The sequence below is a fragment of the Felis catus genome, chromosome C1, assembly GCF_018350175.1.
Source record: "Felis catus isolate Fca126 chromosome C1, F.catus_Fca126_mat1.0, whole genome shotgun sequence".
Lineage (NCBI taxonomy): Eukaryota > Metazoa > Chordata > Mammalia > Carnivora > Felidae > Felis > Felis catus.
In genome coordinates, this window is record NC_058375.1 from 95,800,789 (window position 1) to 95,821,985 (window position 21,197).

The window sequence follows — 21,197 nt, forward strand, 5'->3', positions numbered from 1 at the left end:
TTGCATCGCACGCAAGTGCCGGAGGAAGGGCTGGGCAATTGGGAAACCAGGTTTGTGGAGATGGAGTGTTCCTCAAGTCTCAGCACAGTGTCCAGGGAGTGTTTTGCCCCAGCCTGACAGAAAGGGAAGGAGGCCGGCAGAACTCACACTTTGACTCCTGGCCAGCAACTGCCCAGAGCAGAAACCTGCAGGGCTGTCAAAGAGGTGGGCAGCCCGGTTCTTCGTGCCACATGGCCTCAGGGTCCCCAGGCTCTGCCGGGGGCTCCGTGCCACCATACCATGCAAATAAGAACCACTACCCGAGAGACTGATTGGAGGATGAAGCTGGGTTTTCTAGCAATTGTTAAAGTTCCCGTTCCCTTTGCCAGCCTTGCTGAAGCTTCTCTCTAGCCCTGGGATTATAGCAATAAATTTCCATTTAGTCATGACAAATGACTCTGCTGTTCCCCTCTCCCTCCGCCTAGCGCCACCTCCTTGTTCTGACTGCTCCCTCTCAGAGACAGCTGAGGGGCCTTTCCTTCAGGCGACACCCGCAGATACCGGCATTTCCAGTCCTCAGAAGCTGGGATCGGTCCAGGCTGCCGGTGCCCCGGAGTGCGGAGAGGCTAGGGTGGGGAACAGACGAGGACCAGAGGAAAAGACGCGCTGGCTTGCCATGTGCACCAGCCCTCCCTAGGTAAAGTCATGGAGGATGCAGGCAAAAGCAAGAAGAGGAAATGAATGTGAATAAGAGGCTGATGGGAGAGGGGGAGGGCAGAGGGAAAGGAGGAAGAGGCCAAAGATGTTCATTAGTTGCATTGATTCAAGGGGAAAGGCGAGTGATTAAATAATTCACCCCCAAGAAAGAGCTCCTGCTCCCACCTTCCTTCCTTGGCAGGAGGCAAGGATAATTTCCTAGCCGAGTGGCTCTGCCTCACCCCTTCTGAGCTGGGGTTTATAAGACGAGGACATGCTGAAGAATGGGGTTCCACAGCCAACTCTCAGAGATGCATACTAGTGGAGGGGAACGGGTCATGCAGGCAGCACCTCAGAGGGGATGATCCCCCTACCTGTCTCTCTCGGCTTTAGAAGGTATACATGGAATGGGAGGTATGCTCAGCTCAGTGAGGCCTACCGTGCAAGCCCCCGGTCCCTGAGCACAGGCCACGAGCCTGAGGGTGCTGGGAAGGGTGGGTGGATGCTGGCAGGGCCTGGAAAGGTTTCCATCTTCAAAGTGAGCAATCTTCTTCATTCTCAGAATCCAAAGCCAACTATGACAATGTGCAGAAGGGAGGGAAGTAGCAGCCCCTCTGTGTCCCTATGTGTCGGTGCTTTCTGTTTGATTAACTAAAGCAACATTCACTGCACCCCTGAGACCTGCCAGGCACAGAAGTACAGAAGGGAGACACGGCCCCTCAAAGATCCTTCCATCTAGATAGGGAGACAAACTGTCAGCAAGACATTTCCATACAGTATGGTAAGGGCTGAGAGTGGGGGATGTACCAATGTATGGGGGTGGCATGGGGGGCTGAGGGGGAAGCAAGGCTGAGGGCTTCTAGAAGGTTTCCTAGAGAAGGTGGGTGCTGGAGCCTAGCCTTGGAGCTGACTGTCCATTTGGTTGGCCCAGAAGGTGCCCCCTAGGTCTGCTGCTTCAGATGCTCCAGGCCAGGCTCCCTTTGCCTGGTCGCAAACCTCTCAGATCTTGCCATCTTCCATCTAACTTCCTCCTGCAGCCTTAGAATCCCTACAAAGGAAAAAGAAGCTTCATAGCCCAGGCCCTGCTGAGACAAGGTGGACTCCAGGCATCTGACAGGAGAACATCAGGATCCCAATCAGATCCCAATCAGAGCGTTCCCTCACACAGACTTCTGCTATGAGACTTTGCCCTGTCAGCTCATTACCACATTTATAGCAAGTACAAGACAACTCTTAAGAGCATTCCCTTTCAATGCACTCTTTAGGGTATACAGGAGTGCAAATCCAGGCTGAGGACAGAAAAGGGTCCAGCTGCCCCTGGACTGCTCCTCCCCTCGGAGAGAAGTAAGAAGACGGTCCCCCCTCCCTTTCTCCTCCTACATTCTTCTCTGATTCTTGGCCAGGTACATCCACTTCCTTTTCAACCTAGGATTTAGTAGCAGCTGATTCAAAGAGTAAGAACAGATCTTTTCTCTGTAAGAAGTGTCCCCAAGAGAACTGAAAATCAGTAACTCCCAAGGGAGCTGGAGGAGAAATTAAGTCATACGGTTTATCCCAAGTTTCCAAGAAAGACCTGGAATGCCTTCACAAGACAGAGAGATGACTCCTTCCCTCTCACCTCAGCAATGTCCTTTTCGGCCCTGATTTTTCTACCCAACTTCCAGGACTGAGCCAGGCTACACTTCTCCATTCGCCTGACGAAGCGTATGGTCTGCCTGTTCCCTCCACCACCACCACCGGATACACACACACACAGCAGGGTCCCAGGAAGCAGCCCAGCAAATTACTAAATTTAGCCAACTTCAGCAAAGTTTAAATAAGAAGCTCTGAACAAACTAATAATCCTTTCCCTCCTAATTGTTAAAGCCCAACATTAGAAACAAAACTTTTCCCCAAGTAGCTACTTCACACACGTGGACATACTCACAGAATCCTTCTTTGACTCGGGCTGGGGTTACAAAAGGAAAGGAGGCATGCTGAGTGCAGCCGACATGGGCACAGCCATGGTTAGGAATCCAGAGATGACCCACACGACGGATCGTTTCTTACACCCACTTATTCCACTTCGTGACTGAAAGCGATGTGACATAGAAGCCAAGTTCCAAATTTGAGACCCAAGTGCTGGAAGTTCAGAAGCATTGCAAGGTCTCTCTTCCCGTGCCACTCATCTTCGCTAGGAATCAAAACATGCAAGGGACCTGAGATATCCTCTAAGCCAACAAAAGGTGGAAGTAACCTAATCAGGCCAAAGTTAATGTAGAACCTGCAGCACACCAATCATGCAGCCATTGGTTCTTCCAAAATCAGGTGCAGCAGAGAGGAAGAGACAGACTGACAGATGGAGACATTCACAATGACAGGCAGAAGAGAGCTCTTTGGGGACTGCACTCTCAACCTACACTGCAGAAATCAGCTGATCAGCTAGTCCACGTTTAATACCTTTTCAAGGTGCCGTGGAGACTGCAGAAGAGGAGTAACACAGGGCAGCACCTGATAACAGTGTCTGGTCCAGAGTCACATCAGAAGTGTTCATTAAAAATTTGCTGCCTTGCATTACACCGAGCCGTGATAATAAAAACCAATACCTATTGGGTGCTTGCTGTGTGCCAAGGACCCTGCCCTAAGCTCCTAACGTGTACCCATTTCATTCAATCCTTACCACAACTTTAGAAGCAGGTAACTCTACCCACCTTTTCTCAGGTAATGAGACTGACGTGCAGGAAAGGTAAGGCCCAGGTCTCCCACCTGGCAAGTGGGGGCAGGACTATGTGCTCAACCGCCAGATTATAGAAGATATGGGACACCCTTATTTTACATCCAGCTGTGGCACTCCTAAGCCGTGTGGCGCGAGATCGCTCAGCAAGTTACTTAACCTCTCTGAACTCAACTGAAAAATGGTGAAGCACTGACCACCTCCCGTTGCTGCGGGGAGGGTTAGTCAGCCCTTGCCTAGCAGAGCCTTGAACGCAAGGGCCTTGAATACTCACTGTCCGCACCGTGTAACACACCCATTCCCTCAGAGAGAGCTCAGTGTAGGAAAGACTACCATGCGCGACATAACCAAAATGAACAGTGCCTCCACTTCCTCGGTAGAGGTCCTAATCTGCTAGGACCTACCTCATAAGGCTGTTCACTGTGAGGATAGACTGAGTTCATGCATAAGAGCATTCAGGAGAGAGCGCACTGGCCCAAAGTACGCACTTTGTGAACGGTGGCTCTTACCACGGTTGCCGGCACTTCCTCCTCACCGTTATTATTACTGGTTATAGAAATTTACTATGACTGCACTTCAGAAAACTGGGCTGGAGGGCCGCAGAAAGACTGTGCAGGGCCCAGGCTGGGCCGAGAGGGACGGCCAAGACTGTAGAGACAGTGCAATGGGCAGACACTACGGACTCACAGGAGCCAGGGAAACGGGATTCTGGCCTCCTTGTGGGCCGTGGGAGTGTTCATCCAGGCCCAGAAGCACCCACGCTGCTTCCTCCTCAAACTGGGGTCAGTGGAATAATAACAAACTCCTCTGTGGCGTGGCCTTGTGGCCACCAGCCCTGGGGAGGTATCTGGCCTTGCTGAGAAGTGATCAAATCAGCTGTTCCTAGACTCTCTGGGAACTAAGAAAGCTGCTTCCCAGGAGCCTGGCAAGGCCACCCCCCCACCCCACACACACACACTGCACCCCTGAAAAGAGCAAGAAACCCCCAAACAGGTCCAGAGCCCCACTTTCTCTCCTCTCCTCCACCTCCCTCGGGCCCCGGCCAAGCCCGCTGTGGGATTTGTGTGCTGTTTATGGTGCTGGCTTATTATTCTCGAACCTGAAAGCTTTACTGGGTATTAAATTCCAGCATCGGGCCACAGTTTTTGCTCCCTAGTGAAGGGAGGAGAGAGAGAGCTTTAATGCCCTGCAAAAAGTGGGGCCTGAATCATTTATGAACGGGCATCACAGGAAGCCCAGAGCCAATGTTAGGACAAGGGCTGCTTCCAGAAGGAAAAGGGCTGGCTCTGCCCTCATCCCATCAATCCAGAAGCCCTTGTTAGCAGGATCACATGAACTGTTCCCGTCATCATTTAAGGATATCCTGGAGGTGGGAGAATGTTTTCAGGGACAGCTGTTCACCGTGTGAGGACAAAGCCAGGGGCAGGCAATCAGATTCTTGCGCTAGGAGAGAAGCTGTGTCCTGCCTGGCTCCCTTGGCTTATTTAGCTTTAGCTTTGTTCCTGTTGCAATGTTTTAAAATTACATGCGATTCTCCAGGGGCTGGCTGACCAGGCCCCGAGGGAGGCCTGCAGGCAGGTGGGCCCCTTCAGTTGAACAAACCCAAGTGGGTTGTGGATTCCGGCCACTTTCTTCCAGCCTCGGCTTGGGCTGGGGAATGTGCAAATGCAGAGTCAAACAGCTTCTACTATTTGTTTTTTGTTTGGGGTCACTAAGTCAGCTCCTCCGCTAGAAACGGGATGTTTCATTTTAGAATCGTGGAAGCATAATGCTGAAAGGAACAGAAGGCAAACAGAACCAGACGAATCATGAGCATCTGGAGGCAGGCCCTTTTCCTCTCCAAACCACCCCCTTCCCTTCTTCATCCCCAAGCAACTTTATAGGCGTGCAAAGTACAGCTTTCCTTTTCATAACTGAAAGAATTTGGTAATTTCCAGCCACCACAGACTACCTGTCCGCTTCTTATTCATTCCCTTGTGGTAGCCGAGATTCTGAAATACAGAAAGAGACAGAGCTAACCCAGAAAGGTGGTGGCAGTGCTAGTCTGGAGCCTAGGTCAAGGACAGTCCAAACCTGCGGCACCCCCACCCCCACGCAATACTGCAACCCAAGTAGGGCTGAGAAGTCTGGTCCTGGAGCACTGGACAGGATTCCCCACACCTGGGAAAATGAAATGATCTCCTTGACATCACAGAGACGTTGGGAAAGCCATGGAGGTGGTGATGGCAACGACCCCTTATATCCTGGAAAGCAGGGGTCCTCATTTGTGCTCTGGCTATGTCACCAACCAACTGCAGAACTTGGGCGTGACCTCTCCTCCCTGCCTTATCCTAGACATGAAGGAAGGAATTGATGACTCCTAAAACCTCCCCTACTCTGTGATTCTGGACTGGCCCCAAACCCTGGAGCTGGGTGGTCTCTGGAGGTCTTTGGCAGGCCTGCCATCCCTGAATTGCAGGGGTGGGGAGAAGCTGAGCATCAGGGTATCTGACTAGCCTGCTCCTAGAGAGACATCCCCACACTTGGCTGGGGTCTGGTGCCAATAGCTGAGTGCTAACGACAGTAACCCACGGACTCCTCCCAATCAGGAGCCAGGCAGTCTCTCCAGCAGCAAATGGAACATTCCAGCAGCAAGAATTGCCATTGTTTTCCCTTGGGCTCAGGGTTTAGGCTCAGGGGCCAGTCAGGTGGATTGAAGTGCCATCCTCATCTGGCAGCTGGCTTTCCCCCAGAGATGAATAGCCTCCCCTTCTTCCTACTTTTTAAAGCTTGAAGCTCCCTCCCCCAAAATTGAGAGAAACATTCACCAAATGCCAAATCCAAGTCAATCTGGAGCTCTGGCAGAGTTTGAGCGGTGGCTCAGACAGGCAGAGTAAGTGGGGTGGCAGGAGGGGAGGGTGTGGTCCCAGGAATTGAGAGGGGCAGGAGCACAGAGCCCTCAGCCCAAGGTAGACAGCAGGATCCTGGAGTAGATCCTAGAGGATGTATTCTTGGACAGCCTAAGATCTGAAGCCAAGAGAATTCGGGAAGCATCAGAAGCATCATGACGCACAGAGCTGAGAGTCTGGGCAGGGAAATGAGGCTTGGGCAAGAAGACCTTTTAGCAGAGATCACAGTGCTGCACGGAAAACACTGTCACAGGAGCTAGAACTGAATGGGCCCTCTGCCACCTGTCACCCACCTTCGGGCCTCAGTTCATCCTCTGAGAGTGAGCTGGTCAGGAGAATCCTCAGGAAGCCTAGCCACGAGCAGCAAGGTCAATAGCACTTCCCAGCCCACGGGCCCCGAGGCCGTTGTTGCTTTGCTGCTATGGGGAAAACCTCTGCTAACTTTCCCTTCCTGGGCCCAAGTTTCCTGCCCTGCCAAAGAAAGGGACCAGACTAGGTGGTTCCCAAAGCCCCTTCCAGCTCTGACATTTTGGGATTCCATGATAATACATACATACATACATACATACATACATACATACATACAAAAGAAAGAAAGAAAGAAAGAAAGAAAGAAAGAAAGAAAGAAAGAAAGAAAGAAAGAGAAGGAAAGAAAGAAAGAAAGAAAGAAAGAAAAGAAAGAAAAGAGTGAGAGAGACGATGAAGGTGAGAGAGAGAAGCTTTGAAAAGAAGAAAAAAGAAAAGCCAGGCCAGCACGGGACAGGAGGATTGGCAACCTATCCTCCAAAGCAGCTGAGCTTTGGAGAGTGGGCTAGAACCTTCAGAGCTGGAGCCCTGGGTTGCATTACGAGGAATTAACTTGTCAAGGCCTAGAACTTCTCTGTACATTTTCAGCCCAGTCACCAGAGGCCAATGGTCAACTGGGGCCCTCGGCCTTTAAACCTAGAGATTGTTCTGAAGGCCCCTGGCAGACCCAGACCCCTACTCTGGAGAGCTCAGACTCAAAAGAACAGAGGACACTCGCTCCTCTAATTATATTTTCCACACAAGGGAAACCTGAGAGGTTCCTGGGCCTGTGGCTACCGCCAAAGTCTGCCGCTCAAGCAGAAGTGGGGCAGGGCCAGCCTGGCCAGGAGGATTAATGACAGTGATTGAATATTTTATAAGTGGAATATTGTGTATTTTCCAAAACCAAATGGAATGTCATTTTTTTTTCCAAGAGAGATGGGGAATGTCACTGTCCTCGTTTCCCATTCAGACCACATACTCCATGGCAAGCAAGATGAATGGGACTGGGAGCTTCCTGGGGAGAAGGGGAGAGGCAGAAAGGGAAAAAGATCCTTCTTCACTTTGTCCTCTCCCCTGCCAGTCTGACCCCACCCTGCTGCCTCCCTCATCCCCTAGTTCTTGAACCCACTGTCCTCTGGACCATGCAGCAGTCAATAGCTGACTGGGGATATGTCCCCTTCCTGACCCCCCTGTGGTCAACGTACCACACAGAGATCAAACCACAAGATCACCTAATCCAACCCGTTGTTTCCAAGAAACAGAGTATCAGACGTGACAACTTTGCTCCCAGATCTCCTTTTGTGACCTTAGACCAAGGTCTCATATTCTTAAGGAATGCTTTCCTTTCGTCTAACTGAAGTCCATCTTGCTGCAGATGAAGGGTGTGTCCTCTCAATGTTGACTCCCCTGGAGAATGAACTCTCACTGGCCTCCCTCCTTGGGGTGGAAAGCCCTGCCTGTTCCTGATGTGAAAGTCTTTGGGACTGAAGTGCTTCAGAAACCCTGGATCTAGCATTGCCTCCTAACTCATCCTCTTTAAATGCGTTATTGGCCTGTGCGAATGGAACTATTTAGTTAGCGCCGGAATCGTGAGAGGCCCCGTCCTTTCTCAATACCCCATTACATGCTCCAAGGCCACCCACATGCTCTGCTACTTTGCATTTGCCCTGCAATCTTTCATGCCAGTTGACTTTTCATCTCCAAATCCCTTTTCACATTAAACACAAACCCACACACTCTGTCCCATTTTCCTTTGAAATAAATCATAAGCCCATGCCAGAAACGACTCAGGGTGTTCTCTGGAATTTGTAAACAGCATTAAAGTCTTGTGGGAAATGTCACAGAGTGTTGGTCTGAATTTATTAAGTAATTTCTCAGCTTAAAATATATCTTTCCAGCCTGCTGTCTGACAACATTTACCTCTAATGGAATTTTATCCACTCTTGATCACTAAGCACACTCCCATCACAGAGCGCAGATTCCCAAGCTCCCCCTGTTCGGTTCTCCAGCTGGGTAGACTTCAGGCATGCTTGCCATGCACCCGCTTCTCAGAAGCCAAGCACCAGGACTCTGGCTGTTCTATAGTGTTGAAGGCACAAGCAGGCCCTCACAGTGCACACACAGGGTTGTAGTTGAGCTTACACCCATATTCATAACAGCCACTTCCGGGTAACAGAAGTGTCAGATCAGAGAATGGCTTGAGGGAGGAAATTTCGTCTCCCCAGATCTCCATCAACCTTCAAGCTACCCCAGACAGACCATGTGATGTGAAGCCAGGACTTAACGTACAAAATAACTTCAAGACCAGTCCCCTAGCCTACCTCCTCCTCTTCCACCAACTGACATCTATCAGCCCCCACTTTGTAGACAGTTTGGCACTGTCCTTGGGGTTTTGAACCCTGGTTTCCATCAATCAAATTACACGTCCGTAAGGGGCAGCTGTTATGTACAAAGTTAAAGTGAAGTGAAGACATGACCAGGCCACCAGCTTGTGTCCTTCCTAGATGGGCCCCAGGCACTGTTGTCCTCCAGCAGTGACAGCAGGACTTCTTGGTCCCTGGACCCAAACTGACCAGACAGGGAGTGTTTCAGCAACATCAGCCCAGCATCCCTTGGGGCCTGGATAGGACGTGGCACTCTAAGCCCAGCATCCAGAGTGCTAATTCCTGGAGTGTCACAACCTGAATGTCAGCTCCTCTCTCCCCTGCCTGACAGTTCGTATAACGAACTGGTCAAAAATCAGACAGAGTTGGAAGCCCTGTTCTGCTGTTTAACAGCAGTGTGACCTTAGACATGTCACCTGCTGTGATTTTATTATCTGGCTGGCCAGTGTCCCCTCGGCTTCTCTTTTTCTGATCAGACATATAAGTTCCTCAGTCTCTGTAATCTGTCTAATGACTGGTGGCAGAGAGAAGATCCATAGATGGCTGTTCATGCTGAGGCGTGACCAACACCTGCTCCCAAATGGGGCTCTTCTTGTATACCCTGCTCTGGGGACCCAAGGACATTTTCAGCTCTCAAGAGGTTTGCATTTCTGGGGCTGAAGGTGACAGCTGCTCACCACACCACCACCACCCCCACCACCCCCACCCCTCCCACCCCCCCCACCCCCGCCTTCTTGTCAAGAGGCTCCAAGGAGGGCATCTCTGTATGGTGAGTGAGGGACAGGACAAAGGGCGCTGAAGGTCTTAGGAGATGCTGAAGCTCTGTCTCCGAGGCTACCAGCTTTCCTGAGGGGCCATTAACAAATAAAGTTGTAATATATTTAAAGGGTGCAACACAATGATTTGATATGTATACATTGTGAAATGATCTCTACCATCAAGTTAATTAACACATCCACCACCTCACATAGTTCCTTTTTTTCTCTTATCCTCGGGAGAATGCTGAAGATGTACTGACAGCAAATTTCAAGTACACAGCACAATATTATTAACCGTAGACACCGTGCTGTGTCTTAGATCCTCTGGGCTTATCTACCTTCTAACTGGAAGTTTACACACTTTGGACAACCTGTCCCTGTTTCCCCTACCTCCCAGCGCCCCCCCCCCCCCCCCCCGCAACCCCCACACCGCTCTCTGTTTCTAGGAATTTGACTTTTTAAATTGAAACTAGTTTCAAAGGCCAATCTCAGAACAGAAAGTACTAGGAAGGAATGAGAAATCTGAGACAAAATATCAACCGATTAAAACTCACCGGGCCAGGTTAAGAAGCCAAGTATAGAATCTGAATTTTGAAGGGCACCTGGTGGCTCAGTTGGTTGGGTGTCTGACTTTGGCTCAGGTCATGATCTCATGGTTCATGAGTTCTAGCCCCATGTCAGGCTCTGTGCTGATGGCTCAGAACCTGGAGCCTGCTTTGGATTCTGTGTCTCCCTGTCTCTCTGCCCCTCCCTACTCATGCTCTGTTTCTGTCTCTCAAAAATGAATAAATGTTAAAAAAAAAATTTTAAAGAATCTGAATTTTGAAATTTTCTATTAGAAATCTTGTCCTGCTCTGGAACTTAGGCTCTATTTGAGTACATCCCTTCTCTAGTCTAAGAACATGACTACAAAGGAAATGGGATGGCAGGTTCATATACTAGAAAAAAAGTTTTATTTGGGGTTCCTCTTTATCTGGACTCAGGACAGTACCCAAATTCCTGTTTGACAACGTCGTCATAAACATGTTACAATCAATTACACGACTTTGCTTCACATCACATTTTAATTTGGGAAGACGTGGGAGACATCCTTGTTTCTTGAGGAGATTTTCAAATTGGTCTAAACTCACTGCAAATACATTGACAAACTCAGAGTGGGTTAGTTATGTGTATTCTAAACTCATCCTCTTTTTTTTTTTTTTTTTTCCATTTCTGAGGATGGCTTTCTAATCTTGTCTCCAACATCTAAAGGATATTTTAAGTCAATTGGGAGGCGGAATAAGCCATACAGTATTGGTTTACTTTATACTTTGGATTTTTAAATAAGTGTAAGGAATTATGAGACTATTTAAAATGTTTAATTCTGCCTCTTATGCCCTGATTAAAGCAGTTGTGCAAGAGGTTAGTCAAGACAGGCGCTCAGACAGCAGGTGGAAGGCAGGACAGCGTCCTGAAAACCCAGAGTGAGAAAGCCTGGCCCAGGGACTGTAAAATCCAAATTAATGAGCAAAGCTACATAAACAACAAAGAGCTGGAGACAGGTAGGAAGGTCAAAAGCAAACAGGCCAGAGATGAAGATAAACCTAGGATTAATTACAAATGAATTAAACCTACCAGCTCAAATTAAACAGCCAATTTTGCATTTGACATTTACGAGTATTTTTGTTAGTTACAATTTTTATTGGTACGTGTGTGTCAGTGTCTATGTTCTCGGAATGTGTTTCATTTGTATTTTTTTCAATGTTCATTTGGAAACTTCTTTTTCTTAAAAAAAAAAAAAAGGACGTTTTAAAAAAATTCTTGTGGCACTTCCTGTCTCTAGAGCTTGTTTTGCAAGCCCTGGGGGGGTGGGGGGGAAGGGAAATTGTTCTTCCATCCTGGTCTGCATCAGAATCCCTGGGAGACCCTGAGGCAACACGGCTGGGCATCTGCGCTTTCTAGAGCTATTCGGTGAGTCTGAGGATCACTAAAACTTGGGAATTATCTCCCCCACACAACAGCTCCCTCCATGCCTGTAAGGGATGTGAGTAACCACTACTTAGTGCTTTACCTCTCTCACTTCTCTCCTTCATTCATACTTGGGAGCCCATTAAAATAGAAGGAAAGTTATATGATTGGTAAGAACCCCTTGAGATAGTTTTCCTACCTTCAAGTTACAGATTATCTGGAGAACCTAGTAACAAGAAAGAGCATATCCACGGAAATGTCATCACTAACACTGGGTAACCCTGGATGGGAGTGAAGGCAGGGGGCATCATATTTTGGCATACAGCTGGGAGGTCAGACTTGTGAGGGCTTGATGGCCAGGAGAGGCTCTATAATGAAAATGAGTCTTGAAGGGAGTGCTAAAGGATGGAACTTGGAGACATGTTGCAGGGTAAGGGAAGGCTACAACGTGGGGGTGCTAGGCAATTATCAGGTTTCCTCTCTCTGCAGTAGTTAAGATGTTAATTACAAGTTGCCTTTGGCCCCCACAGGCACTATCTAGTTAAAGCTCAAAGAGGAGGAATTTTTTTTTTACAAGAGTCCATAAAATTGAGTACCAACTTAATTTTTATTCATTGTGAATCAATGCAGAAACCAGAATAGACCTAACACATTGTTGCGGAGTGTGTTTTGGAATCAAGACACATTCTTGGCTGGAATTGGAAAGGTGATAAAGCTAAAGAAAAAGCCACAGGTCTCCAATCTCACTTTGGTTACAGTTCTGTCCCCCTCCCCCACCCCCCCATCTCCCGACAGGACCGTCTCCAGGAATAGGAAGTCAGCAAAACCCAGCATGATGGATGTAGGGTTAATCACATTTCTGGGTTCAATAGAGGGTATATACAGTCCCACCCCTAAACCTGGGTAACTGGGCCTCTGCCATTGGCCAGTTTAGAGACCCCTGATGCCCTCTCCTCCTCCTGGGGATGCCCCGCCCCCCACAAAGTAAAGCCTAGGACACATGCCCACCAGGAGTCTTTGACCTCCCTTTCAGACAACAGTCTGGGTATCTATTCTCGGTTGCTGACCCAAGCCATCTTATGCACACGATGATGACACATCTGCAACTCTAGAATGCCAATTCTGAGATGAATCATGGGGGGCTTGATGGATAAGACAGAGGGAAGTAAAAAAGGAGGAAGAGAAAGGAAATTTCTTAGAAAGGAAATCTAGAACAATGGATGAGGAAGCATAGAGAACACATTGCAATGGACAACCAGGAAAACAACAATTGAAGGAAATAGCTCTGTGTGAGAGAGTCTAAGAAAAAAGGGAATGATGAGGGGGCTAGGGGACAGGGCCTTGGTGGAATTTAACAGAGACCACAGACACAGGAGAAAATGTTCAAGAGGACCTAAATGGACTCTAGAAGGGCAGATAACCTGCTTATAAATAAGGACCTGGTATCCAGAAGAAGGACCCAGTGACTCAAGGATCGAAGTTGGCCACGGGGTATAAAAGTCCATCTTGCACGTTAAACGTGGTCAAGCTACATTTAATGACTCAGCCGAGTGCTTGTGGTTTACCTATTTCTTTTTATTTTTTTATTTTTTAATGTTTATTTTTGAGAGAGAGAAAGAGAGAGAAAGTACAAGTGGGGAAGGGACAGAGAGAGAGGGAGACACAGAATCTGAAGCAGGCTCCAGGCTCCAAGATGTCAGTACAGAGCCCAGTGTGGGCTTGAACCCACAAACCGTGAGATCAGACCTGAGCCAAAGTCAGACACTTAACCTACTGAGCCACCCAGGTGCCCCTGGTTTACCTATTTCTATCTGCATACACCTAGAAATCTGGAACTCCTCTCACTGGCAGGAAAGAGAGTTTGTGCGAAGACCAGCTGGTTGGACAGGACTGTGCATTTGAACCATGAGGGAGCCACGGTGGAGAACGGGGCCACAATCCCAAAGTTAAAATCTAAGAATGAAAACAACTCAACATCTCTGGAGGAGCCAAGATGGGGGAAGCATGGAAGTTTTTTTTTTTTTTTTTTTGCATCTCACATCCATGAAATACAACCAGACCAACACTAAACCATCCTGCACACCTAGAAAACTGATTTGAGGATTAACACAACAATCTGCACAACCTGAACCACAGAACTCAGCAGGTATGCGGCGCAGAGAAAGCACCCTCCCCCAAAAGCAGCTGGAGAGAAAGTGGAAAAGTGGAAACAGCTGCAGGGACTGAACTAAAAAGGGAGAAAGGAAAGGGTTTAAATTCCATTAAGACTCTACAAATGGGGAGCGCAGAGTCTGAAACTCCGCAGTTCGATACCTGGAGGTGCTCTGGTAGGAAGGGCGAATCCACAGGAGCAGAGTGGGGTCCAGGAAGTTCTTGGGCCACACGCGGAGAATCGGTTCCCCTGATGGAAGAACACTCGGTAGAGGCTGTGTGGCCCCCGGTCCCAGCAGACCCCAGAGAACGGCCACATTCGCTGGTGCTGGAACAAGGTCGTTAAGGGGGAAGCCTGGTGCCAGATGTGTGTTGTGATTTTCCATAATCCCTGAAATGCTGCTGCCACACAATTGTGTGAACTTTTTCTGGGGCGGGCTGGCGCCCGGCCGCGGTCCCTGGGCACCGGCAGCAGCGCAGTCCCTCGAACATCTCCGAGTGAGGCCGGCACCCGGCCACTGCTGAGTGAGACCCTCCCGTAGAGGACCTGAGCAGGTCAAAGCCGCGGTACCTCAGAAGTGAGGGGTCGGGAAACACAGCTGCATCTGAGCTAAAACTCAGGAGGGAGGCGCCGCCTGGCAACCTGACGGCTTGGTCACGGACAGTGTAAAAGCAGGAGTGGACGGAAGCCAGAGACAAAGGACAGGTGCGTGATTGCTGCTCTGGGAGAGCAGAGTACAAATACTGGGTAGTTATGCGACACCATTTTCACCCCTCCTGCGCATGCGCATACACACCTACAAGCTCCACAACATTCCACCCCAGTAAGCTAAGCAGCGCCATCTAGTGGAGAATGGGGCCATTACACTAAGCCCCGCCCAAATAGGCCAAACTGGCCCCTCAGTAACACCACAAATCTCTCCGCCTTCTTAGTGTACAGGCTATAAAGTGCTTCATAGTTTGACCTCCAGGGGAAACCAATGTAATTTCAATCGTATTTCAGTCTGTTTGCTGGTGCATGTATTCAATTTTCTTTTTTTCTTTCCCCTTTTTTGTTTCTTTTCTTTTTCTTGAATACAGAAAGAGAAAAAATCTATTTTTATTTTCAATTTTTATCAAAATATTATTCTTTACTTTTTCTACTATATATTTTACTTTTTGCAAGATTTTCAAATTCGATTTTACTTCCATCATTTCATTTTATTCTATTTCATTGTATTCATTTTCTCAAATTTTCAAACGTTTTCCTTTTTTCCCCTTTTTCTCTAATCTATCAAGCTCTTTTCAATAACCAGAGCAAAACACACCTAGAATCTGCATCATTTATTTGGTGTGTGTGTGTGTGTGTGTGTGTTGTTTGTATTTTTTTTTAATTTTTTATGTTTTATTTATTCTTGAGAGAGAGAAAGAGAGTATGAGCAGGGGAGGAGCAGAGCAAGAGAGGGACACAGAGTCCAAAGCAGGCTTCAGGCTTCAAAATGATGAAATAGAGGAATTCATCCCCCAAAAAGAGAAGGCAGAAACGACAGCCAGGGACTTAACCAACACAGAAACAATCAAGATGTCTGAACCAGAATTTAGAATCACGATAATAAGAATACTAGCTGGGGTCAAAAATAGGTTAGAATCCCTCTCTGCGGAGATAAAAGAAGTAAAAACTAGTCAGGATGAAATAAAAAATGCTATAACTGAGCTGTAATCTCAAATGCATACCATGGCAGCAAGGATGGATCAGGCAGAACTGCAAATCAGCAATACAGAGGACAAACTTATGGAGCATAATGAAGCAAAAACAAAGAGGGAGACTACAGCAAAAGAGCAGAGAATTAGAAGAGCAAAAGAATTAGAGAAATCAGTGACTCATTAAAAAGGAACAACATCAGAATCATGGGGATCCCAGAAGAGGAAGAGAGAGAAAAGGGGGTAGAAGGGTTATGTGAGCAAATCATAGCAGAAAACTTTCCAAACCTGGGGAAAGACACAGACATCAAAATCCAGGAAGCACAAAGGACTTCCATTAGATTCAACAAAAAACCGACCATCAACAAGGCATATCATAGTCAAATTCACAAAATAATCAGGCAAGGAAAGAATCATGAAAGCAGCAAGGGAAAAAAAGTCCTTAACCTACAAGGGAAGATACATCAGGTTTGCAGCAGACCTATCTACGGAAACTTGGCAGGCCAGAAAGGAGTGGCAGGATATAATCAATGTGCTGAATCAGAAAACTATACAGCCAAGAATTCTTTATCCAGCAAGGCTGTCATTCAAAATAGAAGGAGAGATTCAAAGTTTCCCAGACAAACAAAAATTAAAGGAGTTCATGACCACTAACAAGCCTTGCAAGAAATTTTAAGGGGGACTCTCTGAGGGGAGAAAAGACAGAAAAAAAATCAACAAAGACTAGAAAGGACTAGAGAACACCACCAGAAACTCCAACTCTACAAGAAACATAATGGCAATAAACTCATATCTTTCAGTACTCATTCTAAATGTCAATGGACTAAATGCTCCAATCAAAAGACATAGGGTAACAGAATGGGTAAGAAAACAAGATCCATCTATATGCTGTTTACAAGAGACCCACTTGAGACCTAAAGACACCTTCAGATTTAAAGTAAGGGGGTGGAGAACCATCTATCATGCTAATGGTCAACAAAAGAAAGCCGGAGTAGCCATACTTACATCAGAAAATCTAGACTTCAAAATAAAGACTGTAACAAGAGATGAAGAAGGGCATTATATCATACTTAAGGGGTCTATCCACCAAGAAGACCTAACAATTGTAAACACTTATGCTCCAAATGTGGCAGCACCCAAATATATAAGTCAATTAATCACAAACATAAAGAAACTCATTGATAATAATACCATAAAAATAGGGGACTTCAACACCCCACTTACAACAATGGACAGATCAACTAAACAGAAAATCAACAAGGAAACAATGGCTTTGAATGACACACTGGGCCAGATGGACTTAACAGATATCTTCAGAACATTTCATCCTAAAGCAGCAGAATACACATTCTTCTCCAGTGCACATGGAACGTTCTCCAGAATAGATCACATACTGGGACACAAATCAGGCCTCAACAAGTACAAAAAGATAGAGATCATACCGTACATATTTTCAGACCACAACACTATGAAACTCGAAATCAACCACCAGAAAAAATTTGGAAAGATAGCAATTACTTGGAGACTAAAGAACATCCTTCTAAAGAATGGATGTGCTAACCAAGAAGTTAAAGAGGAAATTAAAAAGTACATGGAAGCTAGTGAAAATGATAACACCACAGCCCCAAACCTCTGGGACACAGCAAAGGTGGTGATAAGAGGGAAGTATATTGCAATTCAGGCCTTCCTAAAGAAGGAAGAAAGGTCTCAGATACACAACCTAACCTTACACCTTAAAGATCTGGAAAAAGAACAGCAAATAATACCCCAAACCAGCAGAAGACAGGAAATAATAAAGATTAGAGCAGAAATCAATGCTATTAAAAAAAAAACAAAACAAAACAAAACAAAAAAAAACCAAAAAAAAAAAACCAGTAGAACAGATCAATGAAACCAGAAGCTGGTTCTTTGACAGAATTAACAAAATTTATAAACCACTAGCCAGTTTGATCAAAAAGAAACAGGAAAGGACCCAAATAAATAAAATCAAAAATGAAAGAGGAGAGGTCACAACCAACACAGCAGAAATACAAACAATAAGAGAATATTATGAGCAATTATATGATAATAAAATGGGTAATCTGGAAGAAATGGACAAATTCCTAGAAACATAGAAACTACCAAAACTGAAACAGGAATGAATAGAAAATTTGAACAGACCCATCACCAGTAAAGAAATCAAATTAGTAATAAAAAATCTGCCAAAAAACAAGAGTCCAGGGCCAGATGGCTTTCCAGGGGAATTCTACCAAACATTTAAGGAAGAGTTAACACCTATTGTCTTGAAGCTGTTCCAAAGAATAGAAATGGAAGGAAAACTTCCAAACTCTTTCTATGAAGCTAGCATTACCTTGATTCAAAACCAGACAGAGACCCCACTAAAAAGAACTATAGACCAATTTCCATGATGAATGCAAAAATTTCCATGATAGATGCAAAAATCCTCAACAAGGTATTAGCCAACCATATCCAACAATACATTAAAAAAATTATTCACCACGACCAAGTGGGATTTATACCTGGGATGCAGGGTTGGTTCAATATCTGCAAAACAATCAATGTGATACATCACATCAATAAAAGAAAGGACAAGAACCACATGATCCCCTCAATAGATGCAGAGAAAGCATTTGACAAAATACAGCATTCTTTCTTGATAAAAACTCTTAAGAAAGTAGGGATAGAAGGATCATACCTCAAGATCATAAAAGCCATGTATGAAAGACCCAACACTAATACCATCCTCAATGAGGAAAAACTGAGAGATTTCCCTCCAAGGTCAGGGACAAGAAACGGATGTCCACTCTCACCACTGTTATTCAACATAGTATTGGAAGTCTTAGCCTCAGCAATCAGACAGCACAAAGAAATAAAAGGCATCCAAATCGGCCAGGAGGAGGTCAAACTTTCACTCTTTGCTGATGATATGATACTCTATATGGAAAACCCAAAAGATTCCACCAAAAAACTGCTAGAACTGATCCATGAATTCAGCAAAGTGGCAGGATATAAAATCAATGCACAGAAATCGGTTGCATTCCTATACACCAACAATGAAGCAACAGAAAGAGAAATCAAGGAATCGATCCCATTTAAAATTGCACCAAAATACATAAAATACCTAGGAATAAATCTAAAGAGGTGAAAAATCTATACACTGAAAACTATAGAAAGCTTATGAAAGAAATTGAAGAAGACACAAAATAATGGAAAAATATTCCATGCACCTGGATAGGAAGAACAAATATTGTTAAAATGTCAGTACTACCCAAAGCAATCTACATATTCAATGCAATCCCTAAAAATAACACCATCATTCTTCACAGAGCTAGAACAAAAAATCTTAAAATTTGTATGGAACCCAAATAGCCAAAGCAATCTTGAAAAAGAAAACCAAAGTAGTTGGCATCACAATCCCAGAGTTCAAGCTGTATTACAAAACTGTAATCATCGGGGCGCCTAGGTGGCTCAGTCGGTTAAGCGGCCGACTTCGGCTCAGGTCATGATCTCGCAGTCCGTGAGTTCGAGCCCCGCGTCAGGCTCTGTGCCGACAGCTCAGAGCCTGGAACCTGTTTCGGATTCTGTGTCTCCCTCTCTCTGCCCCTCCCCCGTTCATGCTCTGTCTCTCTCTGTCCCAAAAATAAATAAAAAAAAACATTGAAAAAAAAAAATTAAAAAAATTAAATAAATAAAAAAAATAAAAAGCTTCTGCACAACGAAGGAAACAATCAGCAAAACTAAAGGCAACCGACGGAATGGAAGAAGATATTTGCAAACGACGTATCAGATAAAGGGTTCATATCCAAAATCTATAAAGAATTTCTCAAACTCAACACCCAAAAAACAAATGATCCAGTGAAGAAATGAGCAAAAGACATGAACAGACACTTCTCCAAAGAAGAAAGACACTTCTCCATCCAGATGGCCAACTGACGCATGAAAAAATGCTCAACATCACTCATCATCAAGGAAATACAAATCAAAACCACAATGAGATATCACCTCACACCTGTCAGAATGGCTAACATTAACAACTCAGGCAACAACAGATGTTGGTGAGGATGAGGAGAGAGAGGATCTCTTTTGCATTGTTGGTGGGAATGCAAACTGGTGAAGCCACTCTGGAAAATAGTATGGAGGTTCCTCAAAAAATTAAAAGTAGAACTACCCTACAACCCAGCAATTGCACTACTAGATATTTATCCAAGGGATACAGTTGTGCTGTTTCAAAGGGGCACATGCACCCCAATGTTTATAGAAGCACTATCGACAATAGCCAAAGTACGGAAGGAGCCCAAATGTCCATCCATCGATGGATGAATGGATAAAAAATATGTGGTATATACACACACACACACACACACACACACACACACACACACTGGAGTATTACTCGGCAATCAAAAAGAATGAAATCTTGCCATTTGCAACAACGTGGATGAAACTGGAGGATATTATGCTAAGCAAAATTAGTCAGTCAGAGAAAGACAAATATCATATGACTTCACTCATGTGGAATTTAAGATACAAAACAGATGAACATATGGGAAGGGAAGTAAAAATAATATAAAAACAGGGAGGGGGACAAAACAGAAGAGACTCTTAAATATAGAGAACAAACAGAGGGTTGCTGGAGGGGTTGTGGGAGGGGGGATGGGCTAAATGGGTAAGGGGCACCAAGGAATCTACTCCTGAAATCATTGTTGCACTATATGCTAACTAACTTGAATGTAAATTAAAAAATAAATTAAGCAACAATTTTTAAAAAATAATAAAAATAAAAATGAAGACAACTCTCTGGCTTCCTGCAGGTGGAGGTGATAGAAGTGGCCAAAGGGCACCATCAGTTGCTGCCAGACACCCTGTGCTTTTATGCATGCTTTTATTTATCTACATTACATGATGGTTGGGGGAAAGGAGTGGTGTCATTTTGTTTTAGAACTCCCCACCTTCACCTTGGGTTAACCAAAGACACCTCGGATATAATAAAACGAGCACTGGAATTCATAAAACTGTACATGTGGGCTGCGATGTACCAAAGCTAGAGAGATGGATTAATATACAAATCACAGAAGATGTGAAAAGTGAGGACCAAAGAGAAATAGTTGAAGAGCGTCCTTGGAGAGAAGAAAATTTAGGTGGAAAAAAAGACAGAAACAAAAGCAGTTAGTTTTTTTTTAATGGAAGGAAGGAAGGAAGGAAGGAAGGAAGGAAGGAAGGAAGGAAGGAAAGGAAGAGAGGGAGGAAGGAGGGAGGGAGGAAGGAAAGGGGAGACAGAGAGAGGCAGGGAGGGAGGGAAATGAGTGGGTAGGTAAATAGGGAATAGAGCAAGGCAGAAGGAAAATAAATGTTCTCTGAGTAAAAATATCCTCATCCACATGAAAACAAGGGTATTTTCTGCATTTCATTCAACCTCTTTGTTGGTTGTTGTTTGGTTTTAAAAAGCAGCAGGGAATGTCAAACAGCTGTTTTTACAGCTTCTGTCACTTTGTCGAAGCCAGCCTATGCAGTCTGACGGCCGGGCACACCCAGACAGCAGCAGACAGCAGCGCGGGTGGCGGGTGGCGAGGCGCTCTGTGAGCAGATGGGCCGGGTCTGCAGGCGGCGTGGCAAGAGACGGTGCCTGGCCCCCGCTGCGCTCCTCAGAGCCGGGACCAGGACCCCTGGGAATGCTGCTGGAGAGAGATAAGCAAACACTGGAGGCAGTATTTCT